Genomic DNA, 18,133 nt, shown 5'->3' on the forward strand with positions numbered 1-18,133 from the left:
CGAGAGAGATGGGAGATGAGAGAGAGAGATGGGAGATGAGAGAAAGCAAAAGATGAGAGAGAGAGAAAGCAAAAGAGATGAGAGAGAGAAAGCGAGAGAGATGAGAGAGAGAAAGCAAAAGAGAGTGAAAGAGAGAGAAAGCGAAAGAGATGAGAGAGAGAGATGGGAGACAGAGAGAGAGAGAAAGTGAGAGAGCGAAAGAAAGCAAAAGATGAGAGAGAAAGAGAAAGCGAAAGAGATGAGAGACAAAGCAAAAGAGATAAGAGATGAGAGAGAGAGAAAGCGAAAGAGATGAGAGAGAGAGAAAGCAAAAGAGATGAGAGAGAAAGCAAAAGTGATGAAAGAGAGAGAAAGCGAAAGTGATGAGAGAGAAAGCGAAAGTGATGCGAGAGAAAGCTAAAGTGATGAGAGAGAAAGCTAAAGTGATGAGAGAAAGCAAAAGAGATGAGGAAGAAAAAGAGATGAGAAAGCAAGAGAGAGATGAGAGAGAAAGCGAGAAAAAGAAAGTGAAAGAGGAGAGAGAAAGCAAAAGAGATGAGATGGGAGACAGAGAGAGAGAGAGAGAAAGTGAGATAGCGAAAGAAAGCGAAAGATGAGAGAGAAAGAGAGAAAGAGAAAGAGATGAGAGAGAGAAAGCGAAAGAGATGAGAGAGAGAGATGGGAGAGAGAGAAAACGAGAGAAAAAAGAAAGCAAAAGATGAGAGAAAGCGAAAGAGATGAGAGATGAGAGACAGCGAAAGAGATGAGAGTTGAGAGAGACAGCGAAAGAGATGAGTGAGAGAGAAAGCGAAAGAGATGAGAGTGAGGGAGATGGGAGACGAGAGAGAAAGCGAGAGAAAAAAAGAAAGCGAAAGAGATGAGAGAGAAAGCGAGAGATGAGAGAGAGAAAGCGAAAGCAAGAGAAAGCGAAAGAGGAGAGAAAGCGAAAGAGATGAGAGAGAGATGGGAGACAGAGAGCGAAAGAAAGCAAAAGATGAGAGATAAAGAGATAAAGCGAAAGAGATAAGAGAGAGAAAGTGAAAGAGATGAGAGATGAGAGAGAGCGAAAGAGATGAGAGTTGAGAGAGACAGCGAAAGAGATGAGTGAGAGAGAAAGCGAAAGAGATGAGAGTGAGGGAGATGGGAGACGAGAGAGAAAGCGAGAGAGAAAAAAGAAAGCGAAAGAGATGAGAGAGAAAGCTAGAGATGAGAGAGAGAAAGCAAAAGCAAGAGAAAGCGAAAGAGGAGAGAGAAAGCGAAAGAGATGAGATAGAAAGATGGGAGACAGAGAGCGAAAGAAAGCAAAAGATGAGAGATAAAGAGATAAAGCGAAAGAGATAAGAGAGAGAAAGCGAAAGAGATGAGAGATGAGAGAGAAAGCGAGAGAGATGAGAGAGAAAGCGAGAGAGATGAGAGAGAGATGGGAGATGAGAGAGAGAGATGGGAGATGAGAGAAAGCGAAAGGGATGAGAGAAAGCGAAAGGGATGAGAGAAAGCGAAAGGGATGAGAGAAAGCGAAAGCGAAAGAGATGAGAGAGAGAAAGGAGAGAGAGAGAAAGCGAGAGAGAGAAAGCGAGAGAGAGAAAGCAAAAGATGAGAGAGAGAGAAAGCAAAAGATGAGAGAGAGAGAAAGCAAAAGATGAGAGAGAGAGATGGGAGACAGAGGGAGAGAGAGAAAGCGAGAGAGCGAGAGAAAGCGAAAGAGATGAGAGAGAGAAAGCGAAAGAGGAGAGAGAGAAAGTGAAAGCAAGAGAAAGCAAAAGCAAGAGAAAGCGAGAGAGATAAAGCGAAAGAGATGAGAAAGAAAGCGAAAGAGGAGAGAGAGAGAAAGCGAAAGCGATAGCAAGAGAAAGCGAAAGCAAGAGAAAGCGAGAGAGAAAGCGAAAGAGATGAGAGAGAGAGAAATGGGAGACAGAGATAGGAGAGAGAAAGCAAGAGAGCAAAAGAAAGTGAGAGAGAAAGCGAAAGAGATTAGAGAGATGGGAGACAGAGAGATAGGAGAGAGAAAGCGAGAGAGCGAAAGAAAGTGAGAGAGCGAAAGAAAGCGAGAGAGAGAAAGCGTGAGAGAGAGAGACAGAAAGCGAGAGAGAGAGAGAGAGAGAGAGAGAGAGAGAGAGAGAGAGAGAGAGAGAGAGAGAGAGAGAGAGAGTCTCATGTATCTTATTATACGGTGGTCAAAGGGGAAAATTGCAATCATCTGCGTCTCACTTGGCCTACCTACTAACTCTACTAACCCTAACTACCGGGAAACACATTCTTTTCCTCTGAAATCAGAGGGCTTTCTGGGAGTTTGACTGGCATCTTGTTTCAATGGAAACCATTTAGAACCCGGGTTCATTTTCTTCTGGGTGAAACAAGAGTCATCATCTCCCTGCCTTTCTGAGGGCGATAAAACCCAAACTCAACCTGTTCTCAGAACTGCTCAGAACACAGAGAGAGAAAAATGAGAGACGCTCACCGATTAACTCTGACTAGCAGGGATCTGACAGAGGGAGAGAAGGGTAAAAAAGATCTTCATTTGACCTTCCTTTCTATCCTCCCTCCCTCCCCTCACCCTCCTCCACACCTCCATCTCTCCAGCCTCCTAAACACAACTTTGTGAGACCGTCCTCAACCCTGCGACCGCTCTCTGAGGGATTCTGTTGCTAACCTTTGCCTCGAGAACACCGACACCTTCAGGTTTTCCATCGCATGAGAGAGCGATGAAACAACATGGCTGGCCCAAACGCTTCCATATGTGCCCCTGTAACGCCCCGCCCAGCCCGTCACTATTCAAGGCAAAAGCCCCTCACCCTCTCTCTCTCTCCTAGGCAGTGAGACCTGCTGAAGGGGGCTATTGGAGGGCACACCCACCCTGCTGTAGGCCTCTGGCATACAGGGGGGAGACAGGGAGGACAGCCATTACACAGACCTCCACCAGAGACAGTAATCCTGTGGTCTATGATAACCTCTGTCCTGAGGTCTGTGATAACTTCTGTCTCAATGATGACCTCTGTCCTGAGGACATTGATGAACCTCTGACCTGAGTACATTGATGAACCTCTGTCCTGAGTACATTGATGAACCTCTGTCCTGACGTCAATGAGAGCCTCTGTGACACACTGGCTGAACTTTTACAGAACATAGAGAACATTTACCGCCTGCCGTCTCTCTCTGACTGGCTGACTGACTGGCTGACCAATCGATCGACTGACCGACTGGCTGACCGATCGACTGATCAACTGGGTGACTGGCCGACTAAGACAAAGTGGATACAAAGTATTTGTGTCCTTGCATCAGTCTTATACAACTATTCCTTTGGAAATCTTTGCTGTCAGCCCTTCTGAAATAATACAGAAAGTCTGCTCTCACTGTAAATAAGTCTTGCAGTAGTCCATTCATTTCACCAACTACAGGACAAACGTTTGGGTGACATAGTTGTAACGTCCTGACCAGAGTTCTTATGTGTTTTGCTTGTTTAGTGTTGGTCAGGACGTGAGCTGGGTGGGAATTCTATGTTGTGTGTCTAGTTCGTCTGTTTCTGTGTTCAGCCTAATATGGTTCTCAATCAGAGACAGCTGTCAATCGTTGTTCCTGATTGAGAATCATATATAGGTGGCTTGTTTTGTGTTGGCGATTGTGGGTGGTTGTTTCCTGTGTCAGTGTTTGTGCCACACAGGACTGTGACGGTTAGTTTGTTTGTTATTTTGTATAGTGTCTATGTCTAACGTTAGTAGCTTGTGTATTGCACTTTCGTTTGTAGCTTCACGGTCGTTTGTTGTTTTGTATTAGTTTGTCAGTATCTTGTCTTTGTGTTAATTAAATTCATGGAAAATTACCACGCTGCACATTGGTCCTCCGATCCTTCTCTCCTCTCCTCGTCCGAGGAGGAGGAAGAGCTAGACTGCCGTTACAATAGTGATGATGTAAACAATGAATAAATCAACTTTACCATCAGTAATTGTGAGAGTATTGCTGTGTGATTATTTTTCTTTGGATCTAAAAAACCCACCAACAATATTTCAGATAGTTGGTGGTTACAATTTAAAAAAAATATCAACATGTTGGCCGGAATCATTTCACAATTTGATGTTGATTTTTTTAGTGGGTTCATTATGGGGTAATGAAGTGATACAGCAGGGTGTCCAGTAATGCTTTTCACATTAGTAGTTATAGGACTCTGTTCTCTTCCAATTAGCAGCAATTACCAGACCACAACAAGCCAGCCATCCATTACCATACCACAACAAGCCAGCCATCCATTACCATACCGCAACAAGCCAGCCAGCCACTAATTACCAGACCACAACAAGCCAGCCAGCCACTAATTACCAGACCACAACAAGCCAGCCATCCATTACCAGACCACAACAAGCCAGCCACTAATTACCAGACCACAACAAGCCAGCCACTAATTACCAGACCACAACAAGCCAGCCATCCATTACCAGACCACAACAAGCCAGCCAGCCACTAATTACCAGACCACAACAAGCCAGCCAGCCACTAATTACCAGACCACCACAAGCCAGCCAGCCACTAATTACCAGACCACCACAAGCCAGCCAGCCACTAATTACCAGACCACCACAAGCCAGCCAGCCACTAATTACCAGACCACAACAAGCCAGCCAGCCACTAATTACCAGACCACCACAAGCCAGCCAGCCACTAATTACCAGACCACCACAAGCCAGCCAGCCACTAATTACCAGACCACCACAAGCCAGCCAGCCACTAATTACCAGACCACAACAAGCCAGCCAGCCACTAATTACCAGACCACAACAAGCCAGCCAGCCACTAATTACCAGACCACAACAAGCCAGCCATCCATTACCAGACCACCACAAGCCAGCCAGCCACTAATTACCAGACCACCACAAGCCAGCCAGCCACTAATTACCAGACCACAACAAGCCAGCCACTAATCACCAGACCACAACAAGCCAGCCAGCCACTAATTACCAGACCACCACAAGCCAGCCACTAATTACCAGACCACCACAAGCCAGCCAGTCACTAATTACCAGACCACAACAAGCCAGCCAGCCACTAATTACCAGACCACAACAAGCCAGCCAGCCACTGATTACCAGACCACGACAAGCCAGCCAGCCACTAATCACCAGACCACCACAAGCCAGCCAGTCATTACCAGACCACCACAAGCCAGCCACTAATTACCAGACCACCACAAGCCAGCCAGCCACTAACAAACCCGAACAAGCCAGCCAGCCATTACCAGACCCGAACAAGCCAGCCAGCCATTACCAGACCACAACAAGCCAGCCAGCCACTAATTACCAGACCACCACAAGCCAGCCAGCCACTAATTACCAGACCACAACAAGCCAGCCAGCCACTAATTACCAGACCACAAGCCAGCCAGCCACTAATTACCAGACCACAAGCCAGCAAGCCACTAATTACCAGACCACAACAAGCCAGCCACTAATTACCAGACCAAAACAAGCCAGCCACTAATTACCAGACCACCACAAGCCAGCCAGCCACTAACTACCAGACCACCAAAAGCCAGCCAGCCACTAATTACCAGACCACCACAAGCCAGCCAGCCACTAATTACCAGACCACCACAAGCCAGCCAGCCAGCCACTAATTACCAGACCACAACAAGCCAGCCAGACACTAATTACCAGATCACAACAAGCCAGCCACTAATTACCAGACCACCACAAGCCAGCCAGCCACTAATTACCAGACCACCACAAGCCAGCCAGCCAGCCACTAATGACCAGACCACAACAAGCCAGCCAGCCACTAATTACCAGACCACCACAAGCCAGCCAGCCACTAATTACCAGACTACCACAAGCCAGCCGGCCACTAATTACCAGACCACCACAACGAGCCAGCCACTAATTACCAGACCACAACAAGCCAGCAATTAATTACCATACCACCACAAGCCAGCCAGCCACTAATTACCAGACCACAACAAGCCAGCCAGCCACTAATGACCAGACCACAACAAGCCAGCCAGCCACTAATTACCAGACCACCACAAGCCAGCCAACCACTAATTACCAGACCACCACAAGCTAGCCAGCCAGTCATTACCAGACCACCACAAGCCAGCCAGTCATTACCAGACCACCACAAGCCAGCCACTAATTACCAGACCACCACAAGCCAGCCAGCCATTTCCAGACCCGAACAAGCCAGCCAGCCATTACCAGACCCGAACAAGCCAGCCAGCCATTACCAGACCACAACAAGCCAGCCAGCCATTACCAGACCACCACAAGCCAGCCAGCCACTAATTACCAGACCACCACAAGCCAGCCAGCCACTAATTACCAGACCACAACAAGCCAGCCAGCCACTAATTACCAGACCACCACAAGCCAGCCAGCCACTAATTACCAGACCACAACAAGCCAGCCACTAATTACCAGACCACCACAAGCCAGCCAGCCACTAATTACCAGACCACCACAAGCTAGCCAGCCAGTCATTACCAGACCACCACAAGCCAGCCACTAATTACCAGACCACCACAAGCCAGCCAGCCATTACCAGACCACCACAAGCCAGCCAGCCATTACCAGACCACCACAAGCCAGCCAGGCATTACCAGACCCGAACAAGCCAGCCAGCCATTACCAGACCACAACAAGCCAGCCAGCCATTACCAGACCACCACAAGCCAGCCAGCCATTACCAGACTACAACAAGCCAGCCAGCCACTAATTACCAGACCACCACAAGCCAGCCAGCCACTAATTACCAGACTACAACAAGCCAGCCAGCCACTATTTACCAGACCACCACAAGCCAGCCATTCATTACCAGACCACAACAAGCCAGCCACTAATTACCAGACCACCACAAGCCAGCTAGCCACTAATTACCAGACCACAACAAGCAAGCCAGCCACTAATTACCAGACCACCACAAGCCAGCCAGCCACTAATTACCAGACCACCACAAGCCAGCCACTAATTACCAGACCACCACAAGCCAGCCACTAATTACCAGACCACCACAAGCCAGCCACTAATTACCAGACCACCACAAGCCAGCCAGCCATTACCAGACCACCACAAGCCAGCCAGCCATTACCAGACCACCAAAAGCCAACCAGCCATTACCAGACACGAACAAGCCAGCCAACCATTACCAGACCACAACAAGCCAGCCAGCCATTACCAGACCACCAAAAGCCAGCCAGCCATTACCAGACCACCACAAGCCAGCCAGCCACTAATTACCAGACCACAACAAGCCAGCCAGCCACTAATTACAAGACCACCACAAGCCAGCCAGCCATTACCAGACCACCACAAGCCAGCCAGCAACTAATTACCAGACCACAACAAGCCAGCCAGCCACTAATTACAAGACCACCACAAGCCAGCCAGCCATTACCAGACCACCAAAAGCCAACCAGCCATTACCAGACACGAACAAGCCAGCCAACCATTACCAGACCACAACAAGCCAGCCAGCCATTACCAGACCACCAAAAGCCAGCCAGCCATTACCAGACCACCACAAGCCAGCCAGCCACTAATTACCAGACCACAACAAGCCAGCCAGCCACTAATTACAAGACCACCACAAGCCAGCCAGCCATTACCAGACCACCACAAGCCAGCCAGCAACTAATTACCAGACCACAACAAGCCAGCCAGCCACTAATTACAAGACCACCACAAGCCAGCCAGCCACTAATTACCAGACCACAACAAGCCAGCCACTAATTACCAGACCACCACAAGCCAGCCAGCAACTAATTACCAGACCACCACAAGCTAGCCAGCCAGTCATTAACAGACCACCACAAGCCAGCCACTAATTACCGGACCACCACAAGCTAGCCAGCCATTACCAGACCACCACAAGCTAGCCAGCCATTACCAGACCACCACAAGCCAGCCAGCCATTACCAGACCACCACAAGCCAGCCAGCCATTACCAGACCGGAACAAGCCAGCCAGCCATTACCAGACCACAACAAGCCAGCCAGCCATTACCAGACCACCACAAGCCAGCCAGCCATTACCAGACTACAACAAGCCAGCCAGCCACTAATTACCAGACCACCACAAGCCAGCCAGCCACTAATTACCAGACCACAACAAGCCAGCCAGCCACTAATTACCAGACCACCACAAGCCAGCCAGCCACTAATTACCAGACCACCACAAGCCAGCCAGTCATTAATTACCAGACCACCACAAGCCAGCCACTAATTACCAGACCACCACAAGCCAGCCACTAATTACCAGACCACCACTAATTACCAGACCACCACAAGCCAGCCACTAATTACAAGACCACCACAAGCCAGCCACTAATTACCAGACCACCACAAGCCAGCCACTAATTACCAGACCACCATAAGCCAGCCAGCCATTACCAGACCACAACAAGCCAGCCAGCCATTACCAGACTACCACAAGCCAGCCAGCCATTACCAGACTACAACAAGCCAGCCAGCCACTAATTACCAGACCACCACAAGCCAGCCAGCCACTAATTACCAGACTACAACAAGCCAGCCAGCCACTATTTACCAGACCACCACAAGCCAGCCATTAATTACCAGACCACAACAAGCCAGCCCCTAATTACCAGACCACCACAAGCCAGCCAGCCACTAATTACAAGACCACAACAAACCAGCCAGCCACTAATTACCAGACCACCACAAGCCAGCCAGCCACTAATTACCAGACCACCACAAGCCAGCCAGTCATTACCAGACCACCACAAGCCAGCCACTAATTACCAGACCACCACAAGCCAGCCACTAATTACCAGACCACCACAAGCCAGCCACCAATTACCAGACCACCACAAGCCAGCCACTAATTACCAGACCACCACAAGCCAGCCAGCCATTACCAGACCACCACAAGCCAGCCAGCCATTACCAGACCCGAACAAGCCAGCCAGCCATTACCAGACCACCACAAGCCAGCCAGCCATTACAAGACCACCACAAGCCAGCCAGCCACTAATTACCAGACCACAACAAGCCAGCCAGCCACTAATTACCAGACCACAACAAGCCAGCCAGCCACTAATTACCAGACCACCACAAGCCAGCCAGCCACTAATTACCAGACCACCACAAGCTAGCCAGCCAGTCATTACCAGACCACCACAAGCCAGCCAGTCATTACCAGACCACCACAAGCCAGCCACTAATTACCGGACCACCACAAGCCAGCCAGCCATTACCAGACCACCACAAGCCAGCCACTAATTACCAGACCACCACAAGCCAGCCAGCCACTAATTACCAGACCACCACAAGCTAGCCAGCCAGTCATTACCAGACCACCACAAGCCAGCCAGTCATTACCAGACCACCACAAGCCAGCCACTAATTACCGGACCACCACAAGCCAGCCAGCCATTACCAGACCACCACAAGCCAGCCACTAATTACCAGACCACCACAAGCCAGCCACTAATTACCAGACCACCACTAATTACCAGACCACCACAAGCCAGCCACTAATTACAAGACCACCACAAGCCAGCCACTAATTACCAGACCACCACAAGCCAGCCACTAATTACCAGACCACCATAAGCCAGCCAGCCATTACCAGACCACAACAAGCCAGCCAGCCATTACCAGACCACCACAAGCCAGCCAGCCATTACCAGACTACAACAAGCCAGCCAGCCACTAATTACCAGACCACCACAAGCCAGCCAGCCACTAATTACCAGACTACAACAAGCCAGCCAGCCACTATTTACCAGACCACCACAAGCCAGCCATTAATTACCAGACCACAACAAGCCAGCCAGCCACTAATTACCAGACCACCACAAGCCAGCCAGCCACTAATTACAAGACCACAACAAACCAGCCAGCCACTAATTACCAGACCACCACAAGCCAGCCAGCCACTAATTACCAGACCACCACAAGCCAGCCAGTCATTACCAGACCACCACAAGCCAGCCACTAATTACCAGACCACCACAAGCCAGCCACTAATTACCAGACCACCACAAGCCAGCCATTCATTCATACAAAAACAACAACCAGCAAGTGTATCACTACGAATGAACGAAACCCCTTCTACACACATGCAGAGACACACACACACACAAACAATACAGTCCCTGGAAGCTAATGGTCCAGAACAATGCTGTAGGAAAGCATGAAGAAAGAAAAGACACACACACACACACACACACACACACACACACACACACACACACACACACACACACACACACACACACACACACACACACACACACACACACACACACACACTTGACTTGTAACCCAGTTGAGGTGGTTTCCAGAGTGGTAACATCCACCCAGTGTAGAAGAAACTCCACTTATCAAGGCACATTTTAAGTCTCCCGCAGCCCTGGACCAAACTACTATTCTCTCTCCTGCTCCAGAATTCTCTCTCTCCATCTCCCTCATTCTCTCTTTATTTAACCTTTATTTAACTAGGGAAGTCAGTTCAGAACAAATTATTATTTACAATGACGGCCTACACCGGCCAATCCAGGACGACGCTGTGCAATTGTGCGCCGCCCTATGGGACTCCCAATCACGGTCAGTTGTGATACAGTCTGGAATCGAACCAGGGTGTCTGCCTTAGACCGCTGTACCACTCAGGAGCTCTCTCTGTGGCCATCTTTCCACTGCGGCTCAATACTAGCCCTCTAAGGCACCGTTGAGCAAAACCAATGCCTGGGCTTTGGAATGGACTGTGCTGGACTGGACCTGGGCCCTTACTGAGCCTAAGTCAAACTGATCCTGGTCCAAACCTATCAGGCAAAAGCGCATAACACATACACACACACGCATGTGGACACACACACACACACGCATACAAGCACACACGAAAGCGGACACACACACAGTCATTCAGCCGTGAAGGGTTCCTTTTTAATAAGTTTAAAATGGATACTTATATCCCTGATGGAAATCAGCAAAGAGGGTGAACAGCGGATGGGAGTGCTGTGTCAGCCCTCTGGCCTTCCCACAATCCCTTCCTGGTTGTGATGGTTAGGCTGGGCTCAGGGTGAGCGAGAGGGGGACTAACCTCAAAGAGAGGGGAGGGGTGGAGAGAGAGAGAGATCTTGGCCCGTATTCTAAAAGCATCTCAGAGCAGGAGGGCACTTCCAAAAGGGTTCTGCGGCTGTATCCCTTGGGAGAACCCTTTTTGGTTCTGCGGAAAGGGTTCTATATGGAACCAAAAAGGGCTTTACCTGGAACCAAAATGGGCTATTCAAAGGGTTATCCTATGGGGACAGCCGAAGAATCCTTTTGGTTCTAGATAGCAAATTTTTTCTAAGAGTATAGATCAGATCTCACTTGTTCTTGTTCATCATGATCTAAAAAGGCAAAACTGATCCTAGATCAGCACTTGGAGACGGCCCGGGCTGACTGACTGGAACTAAACTCAGCAAAAACAGAAACGTCCCTTTTTCAAGACATTGTCTTTCAAAGATAATTCGTAAAAATCCAAATAACTTCACAGATCTTCACTGTAAAGGGTTTAAACACTGTTTCCCATGCTTGTTCAATGAACCATAAATAATGAATGAACATGCACCTGTGGAACGGTCGTTAAGACACTAACAGCTTACAGACGGTAGGCAATTAACGTCACAGTTAGGGTGACACTGGAGAGGCCTTTCTACTGACTCTGAAAAACACCAAAAGAAAGATGCCCAGGGTCCCTGCTCATCTGCGTGAACGTGCAAGGAGGCATGAGGCATGAGAACTGCAGATGTGGCCAGGGCAATAAATTGCAATGTCCGTACTGTGAGACGCCTAAGACAGTGCTACAGGGAGACAGGACGGACAGCTGATCGTCCTCACAGTGGCAGACCATGTGTAACAACACCTGTATTGGATGGGTACATTCGAACACCACACACCTGCGGGACAGGTACAGGACGGCAACAACAACTGCCCGAGTTACACCAGGAACGCACAATCCCTCCATCAGTGCTCAGACTGCCCGCAATAGGCTGAGAGAGGCTTGACTGAGTGCTTGTAGGCCTGTTGTAAGGCAGGTCCTAACCAGACATCACCGGTAACAACGTCGCCTATGGGCACAAACCCACCATCGCTGGACCAGACAGGACAAGCAAAAAGTGCTCTTCACTGACGAGTCGCGGTTTTGTCTCTCCGGGGGTGATGGTCGGATTTGCGCTTATCGTTGAAGGAATGAGCGTTACACCGAGGCCTGTACTCTGGAGCGGGATCTATTTGCAGGTGGAGGGTCCGTTATGGCCTTGGGCAGTGTGTCACAGCATCATCGGACTGAGCTTGTTGTCATTGCAGGCAATCTCAACGCTGTGCGTTACAGGGAAGACATCCTCCTCCCTCATGTGGTACCCTTCCTGCAGGCTCATCCTGACATGACCCTCCAGCATGACAATGCCACCATGCACAGAACGAGCAGTATGGCTGATTTCCTGCAAGTCAGGAATGTCAGTGTTCTGCCTTGGCCAGCAAAGAGCCCGGATCTCAATCCCATTGAGCACGTGTGGGACCTGTTGGATCAGAGGGTAAGGGCTAGGGCCATTCCCCCCCAGAAATGTCCGGGAACTTGCAGGTGCCTTGGTGGAAGAGTGGGGTAACATCTCACAGCAAGAACTGGCATATCTGGTGCAGTCTATGAGGAGGAGATGCACTGCAGTACTTAATGCAGCTGGTGGCCACACCAGATACTGACTGTTACTTTTGATTTTGACCCTTTGTTCAGGGACCCTTTGTTCAGGGACACATTATTTCATTTCTGTTAGTCACATGTCTGTGGAACTTGTTCAGTTTATATCTCAGTTGTTGAATCTTGTTATGATCATACAAATATTTACACATGTTAAGTTTGCTGAAAATAAATGCAGTTGACAGTGAGAGGACATTTCTTTTTATGCTGAGTTTATGTTGAGATCTTTTTTTAAAATCTAGAACCTAAAATGGTTCTTTGTCTGTCCCCATAGGAGAACCCTTTGAAGAACCCTTTTTGGTTCCAGGGAGAACCGTTTTTGGTTCCATGTAGAACCTTCTGTCGAAAGGGTCTTACCTGGAACCAAAAACGGTTCTACTTGGAACCAAAAAGGGTTCTCCTATGGTGACAGCCGAAAAACCCCTACGAGTGTAGACTTATAGCCCTTTACCACAGCTCTAGGATCAGATCACCCTTCTCTAAATGCTACCCTTAACTATCAGTGGGAGGAAAATAATATCTGACCTTGTATCAGTGGTTAGTTGCTTCAGCCTACTTTAAAGGGCTATTCCACTACCTGGATCCCAAACACGATAGTACACGCACGGGGTGAAGTTTCCCCTAGGTAAAGAGCTAGGACCAGCATCCCCTCCCCCAATCCTAACCATTAGTGGGGGAAAATGTTAAACTGACCCAAGATCAACATCTAGGGGCAACTTCACCATACATCGTAACACACTGGCCAGCCTCACATGTAACTAAGTGTAATGAGTGAAATCCTACAAAGAAACATAGTAAAGTAGCCTAGCTGAGTTTGCTGGGAACTGTTAGTCTGTAGTCCACAGGAAAGGCTACAGTATGTCTCTGCTATGTCACCCAGCAATGTGTAGTCATACAGACAGACCACAAGCCTGCTCATTCATATATATAATGAGGCCAATCAGGACCTGGAGCCATCTTTATGAAGCGCCAATGACTAGGCCTTAATCTGATTGTGTGACACAATGCACACTAAGGACAAACAGATCCGCTGACCCCTCAATGGGAATCAATGGGTCAGGGGACCTGCACAAAGCTCACACAACACATAGTCATTATGGAAAAAGCACTTTTGGGAATGAAAAGCTTTATTGCATTAAGTTAAATGAGAGACACACACTACTACTGTACCAGACACCCAGAACAAGACACCCCAGAGCCAATCACGGAGAGAAGGAAGGAGTAGGAACTCTGAGAATAACGGGCGGTCAAGAGTTCAAGACGTTGAAAAATAATGTAATAATCACTGAGTCATCCGTCCACATTCACAGTAATTAGCGAGCGAGAAGAGTTTCAGTTCCTGTCCCACACACAGACATCCACCATTTTGAATATCGTCATGCCCTTACAAACGCTTCATGATTCAAATTCACACCACCTTTATTGCGACATTGCTGGGCAATTCAATAACTCCACAGACCTTCAGTTTCACCAAGAGAGACATTTTTTCTGTTATATTCTGCATTTCAGGGCCGTTACCGGTGCCACTCAATATAAAATGTCATATCAAATAATAAAATAAGTATAAAACAAAAAAAACAAGGTATAAATAAGTTGTCTGGACAGGCCAATGAGATCTGACTACTATCAGATGTTTTATTGGTGAAACACATAGTTAAACCATTGACCCACTACTGCCCTTAACTGCCCAGCAGCAGCCATGCCTCACTGATAACAATAAAACAACTCAACAACTTAAAAAGATCAGTTACACCACAGTCGCCTTGACAACCACTCACAGTAGGAACCCCAGCATGGGCCAATCGCATCGTTTGAAACCAGTGCACCCGAACCGTGAACAGCAGCAAATTTAAAGGAGAGCCCATGGGCTCTGGTCAAAAGTAGTGCACTGTGTGGGGAATAGGCTGTCCTTTGGGATGTAGCCCAGGTCACACCAGAGAATTAGCTTGGCCAACAGCACCACAATTAAAAGGACACAGCACCACAATTAAAAAGCGTAATTACCCCTCTATTCCCCCAGCAAGCCGGCAGCTGTGTTTATCCCTCTTTCACTCGCTTTGTCTCTGTCTTTCTTTTCCCAGAAACAGCAGTTTTAACAAAACAGAGACAGCAGCCCAGGGAAATTAGGCTGAATTGTTTGGCTTGCCGACCCAGATCATAAGGCCTTTCTCAGGCCCAGAGGGCAGAGAGATGGTGAGAGAATGAGAGCGAGAGAAAAAGGAAGAATAAACGAGAATATTTCATAATATCTTAATTCTGAGTTTCTGCACCTCCAGAGCATGACCAGTTTTGACCATGCTTTCACCCACCCACATAATGACCCTGACACTGTAATTCACACAAACCCTTGGGGAGACATTACAGTATGCTAGATCTGAAAACACTTACACAGCCCTGCTTAATCTGTCTGAGTAATGGTTCAGAACGACCAATGTTTGGAACAAGGGGTCAAGTCATAATCGCCTCCAACACCAGCAAGAAATTCTAAGAACATTCCAATATTCCACCGCTGCACCTAGAACATCAGAACCCAGTTTCAAGACCAAGCAGCACCTGTCTGACCCCGGTTCTAACCACGGAGAACGCCAGCTAACGGAGAACGCGGCCAACACGTGCAGTGTCTGTTTAGGTTTACCAATCAGCGAGAGGCACTCCTGGCGTTGCCTGAACAAGCACACAGTCAGGAGGGAACCCTGTTATGTAGCAGGTGGCCAGAGAAACCTACTCAGACCCTCTCACATCTCCTCCACTGCAGGGTCTCCTAAGGCCGAGGTCACCTCCCCACCTCCCCACGGACAACCTGCGACAGCTTACAGATGTCGACCCACGACACACACATAAACACACACACCTCTCCCTACTGCACGGAGCAACGGCCAATCAAAGGGTCTGTCAGCAGTTGCACTTGCTGAATAAATGATTCAGCCTTGACAGGAAATTCCAAACAGCCTTTTTAATTCTGATCAGGCTTCAAGGAAGTGGAAGGAATAAAAACACATCCATTATAATGACAGGAAGACTGAGATCACATGGCCACCAGCTGGAGCCAACAGAGGGATCAAGGAACCAGGAGAAGAAGAAAAAAAAGTGAAGAGGGGGGAGGGTAAGGTAAGGAGGACCAGAGCAGGGCTATATAAGGGTGATAGAACCGATGCTTTACATTACGGCTAGCTACCACAGTGGTATACAAATGCTAACACTATGCAGGCCTTGTTATGGGCTTGGTCCATATGGATATGTTTAGTGCTCTCTCTTGGTCTCCTTCTCTCATTCTCGCTCTCCCACTTTCTCGTCTGTCCTTCTCTCTCAATCTCTAACTCTCTCCCTATCGTTTTCGGAGAGTTCTGGAGGAAGCAATCAAATTAGCAGGGCTCTGTGTGGACTCCGTTTTAACAAGGCCCTACATTTCTAAAATAATTTAAATGAGATGCTTTAAATATGATTGGGTTGAGTATTATGTCCCAGCACATGTTAATAATGATGGCAAAGTAACAGTTGGAACATACTAAGGGAAAACTGTTGATCACAAAGCAGTAGCTAAGACAACTTCTTTAGTTGTGAATGTGAAATTACGTGGATGACAAAGATTTCCTAAATCCCTAGCCACACCGTGCTGAGAATGATGAATAATGATATCTATAACAAAGTAATTAACACTATCAAACAAGTATAATTAAATGAAATTGACCAATTTCACATTAATCAAATCAATTTATATAGCCCTTCTTACATCAGCTGATATCTCAAAGTGCTGTACAGAAATCCAGCCTAAAACCCCAAACAGCAAGCAATGCAGGTGTACAAGCACGGTGGCTAGGAAAAACTCCCTAGAAAGGCCAAAACCTAGGAAGATACCTAGAGAGGAACCAGGCTATGAGGGGTGGCCAGTCCTCTTCTGGCTGTGCCGGGTGGAGATTATAACAGAACATGGCCAAGATGTTGAAATGTATCAATGTATTAAATGTATCAAATATTCCAAAACATTTTATTTCAAACCAAATCCAGACTAAACATAATCCAAATGTAGTGTCTCAGTTCCCATTCAGTCTGAGGAGACAGGCAGACAGGCAGACAGAGGAAGATACAGCGGGAGAGTCAGGCACTATTCCAGGTGATGCTCCTCTCCTCTGACAGCGGCAGCCATCTTGTATTACCCCCAGACAATCAGTCTGCTTCCACCTAGAGCAGTCAATGTGTTGTCTGTTCTCTATAACTCAGGCAGCTAGTAGTAGACACTGACAAGCAGGCAGGCTGGCAGGCATCTCTTTTAAAAACCCTCCTGCTCTGTCTCTCAAGCTCTCTCTCTCTCCCCCCTCCCTCTCTCTCTCAGGATATGGAGGGCTGTGTCGGTCAAATGGATTTAAAGCGCTCCAGGTTTTCAAAGCAGGTGGTAAAGCACACTACAGCAGTAATGACGATCAGATTAATGTGGACTCTGCTTTCAGATGGTTTTATTGGAATCATAAAAACATTTAAAAGTGTATGTTGTTTTTTTTAGAGAGAAGGTTATAGAGAGGGAGCAATCGAGAGAACGGTAATGATAAAATACTCACAGGCACGCACACACGTACACAGGCGCACGCTCACACATGCTCACCTTACACACTCACCCTCAGACAGATGGGTGATGGCCGTCTGAGTCTCTTTGCAGTACGACACCACCTCTCTGGGTAGGAAGTCTACCTCTGTGATCTTAGACGCCCCCAAGCTATGCATCCTGCGCCTGGATGGAGACAGACAGGAAGTAGTGGGTCACAGAGCATCACACTGGGACATTTAATAGGGTGATTCACTCCATTTATGTCTGCAGTACCTCATCGGTGCTTTATTCAGTAGGGCATAATGTTGTGGAATATTCAGAGATGTGAGAGATGTGAAAACTTTGGTTTTACAAGTGGGGGATAAACACTCCAAACAGCCTACCCGACCGCTCGGAGGCGTCCGCATGGTCCTAAATCACAGTGGCCTCGTTTTGTATCACATTCCAATAATAAATGCAATATCAGAATGTGTCCGTCCCACCCGTTCTCAGTGAAAGTTGCACACCTGCGTAGAGCAGACATGTCAATATGACATGTCGAGTAAGGACTCAAGTAGGAGCTCTGTACATGGCATTTCTATCTGCAATGTTCTGCGTGTTTCACATCTCTGAATACGCCCCTGGTGTTCAGACAGCCGTTCTGATTGAACCACACAGCCCCAAGAGGAGCAAGGATAAAGAGAAGGAAAAAAAGAAGGAGAGAGGAGAGGAAGCGGTAAGTACCCTAGCTCAGAGTCAGCCTGCAGCTGCAGAACAGAGGGGTCAGTGTCCCACTGCAGGGTCCTCGGGTGGGCAGAAGGGGGCGCAAGGGAGGAAGGGAAAACACATGCCAGGTTAGGAGGTTAGCCACTGCAGTAACTCACAGATAAGTGCCATTTCTTTTCAATTAGGATTTTTCCATTCTTGATTTGGAATTTCAAATAAATTCCTTGAT

At 48.0% G+C, this 18,133-nt stretch overlaps 1 pseudogene; it reads right to left on the bottom strand.

The window, feature by feature from the left end:
- The window catches only part of LOC129820338 (cytoplasmic dynein 1 intermediate chain 1-like), a 125,515-nt pseudogene extending 107,474 nt beyond the window's left edge, over positions 1-18,041 (bottom strand).
- Positions 18,042-18,133: the final 92 nt, after the last annotated feature.

The sequence above is a fragment of the Salvelinus fontinalis genome, chromosome 22 (genome assembly GCF_029448725.1).
Source record: "Salvelinus fontinalis isolate EN_2023a chromosome 22, ASM2944872v1, whole genome shotgun sequence".
NCBI classification, from domain to species: Eukaryota; Metazoa; Chordata; class Actinopteri; order Salmoniformes; family Salmonidae; genus Salvelinus; species Salvelinus fontinalis.